We start from the raw sequence: 5,026 nt of genomic DNA, 5'->3' as shown, positions 1-5,026 counted from the left end.
TCAGAAGCCTAGTGCTTTTGAGGAAAACACATTGCTTAAAACAAACAAACAAACAAACAAACAAAATTATAAGCTTGGTCTTAAAAACTCTTGACTATAAAAATCTGTGAGCCTCCAACTTCCCAGAAGGTAGAGCTAGGGGCCATAGAAAACAATAGACTGGGGAGTTCATCCCAGAAACCAGGTCCAAGGTTTATTAAGAATTTTCTCCACTATAGAATAAGATTCTTCACAAGACCCATCTCTCAGTATCCCATACTTGCCATGACCCACTGCCTCCTGAGTTGGCCTTACTTCCTTATCCTGAAAAGGAGCTTTCATTTGGGTGCCCTCTCCAGGACTGTCCCTGTATGGTGGGCCAGGGGGTCTGGTGGCAGGAACCTGTCTTTTCTATATTCCCAACCTCAAGGTGCTATAAACAGAAGAGGTGGAAAGAACCACATATCTCCAATAGATTCTGGCCTTAGAGAGGATTAGATGGGACTTTGGACTGTCTCACTTTGGGAGGAAGACAAGTGAAACTTTGGGGAACAGATGGGTAAAGAAGATACTAGGAAGTTATGCTCTATATTGACTTATTCAATTCTCCTTTTTCTCTTCTTCAAGTCTTCAGCAAACACCTTGAATATTTTTCAGCACTTTCAGAGATGGATTTGTTTTTTATTTTTATATTTTCGCCCAGACAAAGATACGTTTTAAGGCAGAGCAAATGGTTGAGATATGACTGGGTTACACACGCATCACATTTATTTGGCTAAATAAGCACAGCATAGGAAAGACACCACTAGTGACTCAGTCTTTTAAAATAAGTATTATGCTTTAATCTCTTACAATTAAAAATTGCCCCAAAGTCCTGATAGTAGCTTGTTTTCCCCATTTTCTGTTTTCATGAAGGAGCCCAGTTTGCTCAGTATATACATAGGTTATTATTATTTCTTTTCAACCCCAGGGTATTTATGTCATGAGCTGCAAAGCCAAAGAAAGCTACAGTGTTCTCATAGAAAATGCATGCTTTTTTCTTCCACTGTGGGGATGGGGTGACCCACAGTTGCACTGGCTTAATCACTCCTGCACCTGGCAATCAATCACTCTTCTGGAGACTGCATCCCATTAGGCATCAGCACAAAAAGGACTCTTGCCAAGCAGAAGCAGGGGCAGAAAATGCAATTCTGGTCTCTGACAGTGATTGAACATAGACTATGCCAAATCTTTGCCTGTTGTCCCTGGATATGAAACAGGCACGGAAAAGTTGCAGAATGAGTGGCTCATGCTTCCTTTGGAACAAAACCGCCATGTTTTTTTTTCATTACACAATTTATCCACGTGGGACACAAAACTAGAGCTATATATTTTTCCTGGAGGAGGTATAATATGATACGATACGAGAGGTATACTCCAAGTAGAAAGTTCAGTGGCAAAGAACTGGCTCTTAATGTCTCCACCCATGTGCAAGAGTTTTGTAAATACTCTCTGCAAATTTAACCCTTTCCTTCTCGACTTAATCCGTCAACTGCCTACCTCATTTTGTTCCCTCCCCAAAAGAGTTCATTTAAACCCTGGTCCAAGCTAAATAGATCCTTCCTGGAAATCACAAAATCACAGAAGGTTGGGATAGGAAAATTCCATGAGCGATTTTGCTTCACCCCCTTGCTTTAAGTACTGAAAAATTAAGCCCAAGAATGGTGAAGCAATTTAACCAGGTTCAAACAGCTAGTAAAAATCAGACTCAGGATTAGAACTCCAGGCTCTTGTTTCCTGGTTCAGAGCTTTCCTCTTATTTATAAGTATTGTTCCATTTACAGTGAGATTCCTGAATGTTGATAGACACTTTGTCAGCTGAATCTAGTAGGTATTCAACTACAATTCTAAATTTTAACGCTGCTGAAAAGACATTGAAGAGGCAAGCTCAATGCTCTATTTGAGGAGAAAGAAATAGTGTTCCTTGGGTTCTTTTATGAATTGCATCCTTTATACTCATAGATCTTCCTCAAACAAAGATTTGCTGCTTGATAATCTGGAGTGAGAAGTATTGGCTTGTCCAAAAAAGGAATTTATCCTGGAAAGATGGAAGTTTGCAATTGTAGAGCTGCATATAAATGATAGTTGTGTGAAGACAGTTAAGGTTGATAACTGATTATTCAATTAATTAGTTAATTCATTCTTTACTCATTTCATATGTATATATTTAGTGCCTGTGATGTTGGCAAGATACTGTGCTAAGGTTCATGGAGAACCCAAAGGTAAGTCCATGTCTGCCCTGAATGAACTGGCTTCTGGTCACCTAAGAAACACTAAGTAGTGGATTTCGAACAGGGTATTTTGATTCTGTAAGAGTGGAGAGAACTCAGATGTTTCTGGAGAAAAATATTAGCTGGCACATTCTCCCTGGATATCCATTTTTAAAAATAGCTTTTACTGAGGTATGATTGACATACAATAAACCTCATATATTTAAAGGGAACAATTTAATACGTTTTGACAAATGTAGACATCCATGAAAACACCACCACAGTTAAGTCAAAATGATGACATATTCACAACCCTGTAATTTGCTAGTGACTTTCGTAATCCCCTCCTCTCACTCGTCCCTGACCCCACTCCCCAGACCCGAGGAAAACAAGGACTGCTCTCTGCCATTATAGATTAGGTGCACTCTCTATGATTTATGTAAATGGAATCATCAAACTCTCTTTTGTTTGGCTTTTGTCAATCAGCATAATTATCTTGAGCTCCATCTACTATCTTGAGATCCATCTACACTGTTATGTGTATCAACAGTTTGCTTCTTTTTATTGCTAAGTAATATTCCACTGACTATATATGTATAATGTAATAAATGTATAAATATATAAAAATAAATATATTACAAATATTTATACATAATTGATAAATACTTATTTAAGGATAATTAAATATCATCTATAAATATTTAAATATTTATAATATAAATAAATATTATATATAAATAAACATATTTTATTCAATGAATATATATATATATATACACACACACACACACATACCACAATATGTTTATCCATTCATCTGTTGTTGGAAGTTTGGGTTGCTTCTCTTTTCCGACTGTTACAAATAAAGATATGAACATTCATGTGCAAGTCTTTACTTATGTAGACATATGACTTCATTTATCTTGAGTAGATAGTAGGGAATGGAATGGCTGGGTCATATGATCAGTGGATGTTTAACTTTTGAAGAAGCTGCCAAACTGTCTTCCTGAATGGCTGCACCATTTTGTATTCTCACCAGCAATGTATGAGAGTTCCAGTTGCTCCACATCCTTGCAATACTTGGTATGGTCAGTCTTTTTAATTTCAACAATTACAAAAATATCTTTATATATCCCACTGATTTACAGAGAGGCTGGTAATCTCTTTGGAAAAAACCTTGAACCCCATTTGTCATTTACTTTCAGACATATATGCAGAGTGAGACAAAATGCACCACTGGGAAAAAAAAATGTATCATAAAGGGAAAAGGAGTGTGTCACAGGGAACCAGACTCAGGAATGGAGCCAGAGGAGACTGTCGGTCCTGGGGTCTGTGTGGTGGCGACAGCAGAACTCATCTTCTGCCAGTTTGCTGGCCTTCCACACATGCACAGGGGACAGAGTTGTTCTATCCCCGAAGCCTGCAGTACTTGAAGTATGCGAGCCACCTTGCTAAAGATCTCTTCTCCACCCAAGTATCACATGGAAGGTGTGCTATCATTTTCACTTTATCGGGGTGACAGCAGGGATCTCTGTGCTCACTGTTCCTGATCCACCAGCATTGGGTGCAGCAGCTTCCCAGCTCCACTGGGTCTCCTGTGATGGCAGTGGTATTGGTGGGGGCAGAGTTTCAAATCCAAGTGACACCTCAGTGGAACTGTGGAGCTCAGGCTGATTGAGGGGATGATTTCTAATCAGGACTTGATTATGGAAACATGAAAACAACCTTGAGGATAATTGAGAAGAAACTGATTTCCTGTTGCATTTCTAAAACAATCAAGCAGAGGATCAGAGTCACTGATATCCGGTAGAACAGATGGAACTACGCTTACCGACTGCAGAAGCCTGAGGCACTCAAGATAACACACATAAGTAGCCATGAAGTCAGGGAGAATTGAAAAGGGGCATAAGAGATGGATAATGATAGCAGATATTTATCAAGAGCTTAATGATGTGTCAGGTAGTATTCAGAATGCTTTAAATGGATAAACTCATTAAATCTTGTAACACAAGGCTTTTATGTTGTGGGTTGCAAAACCAATTAAAAAAAAGTCGAAGTGTCCTCATAGAAAATATGTGGGGTTTTTTTCTTAAGCTATAGGGATGTAGTAACACAGATTCGTTTGCTTTATCATAGCTGTACCTATGAGTTGCTGTCAAAATTATTATTTCCATTTTATAGGAAAGGAAAATGAGGCCCAATGAGCTTAAAATAATTGCCCATGGTTACATAGCCAAGAAGTGGCAGGACCAAGATTAGAATTGAGGCAGTCTGGCTCCAGAGCCCATGCTTTTAATCACTCTGCTGTGTTGACTCTGGAGAGAGATGTAAAATGCTCCTGAATTTACAGAAATGTAGCATTAGTATTTACTGAGGGAATAAGAGGGGTTTCATGCATGATACAGTATTTTAAATTACATCTCTGCAGAATGATAAAAGTAGAGAATTGGAGGTTTGTAATGGTTAGGACAGGATGGAGAGCATTTCTGACTGATGTCAAATTATGCCAATGATTTTTGGATACATTTTTTCACTCTAAATTTGAGTGGAGGCAGCCTATATCAAATACAGCTGGACTGACTTATTAAGGATACATATATATTTTATTAACTTTTATATAATGTAACACATATTTGAGTATTATCTCCATGTCTTTTGGCCGCTTGGAGTCTTTTAATATAGCATGGTGGGGGGAAGCATGTTCTAGGGAGTGGAACTAGCCGGGCTGGTCCAGTTCCTGGCTCCACAACTTCTTAGCTGAGTGGCCTTGGACAAGTTGTCAACTTCTTATCAGCACT

This window comes from Balaenoptera borealis, assembly GCF_965194805.1.
Source record: "Balaenoptera borealis genome assembly, chromosome: 5".
NCBI classification, from domain to species: Eukaryota; Metazoa; Chordata; class Mammalia; order Artiodactyla; family Balaenopteridae; genus Balaenoptera; species Balaenoptera borealis.
Note: the sequence above shows the minus strand (reverse complement) of the source record.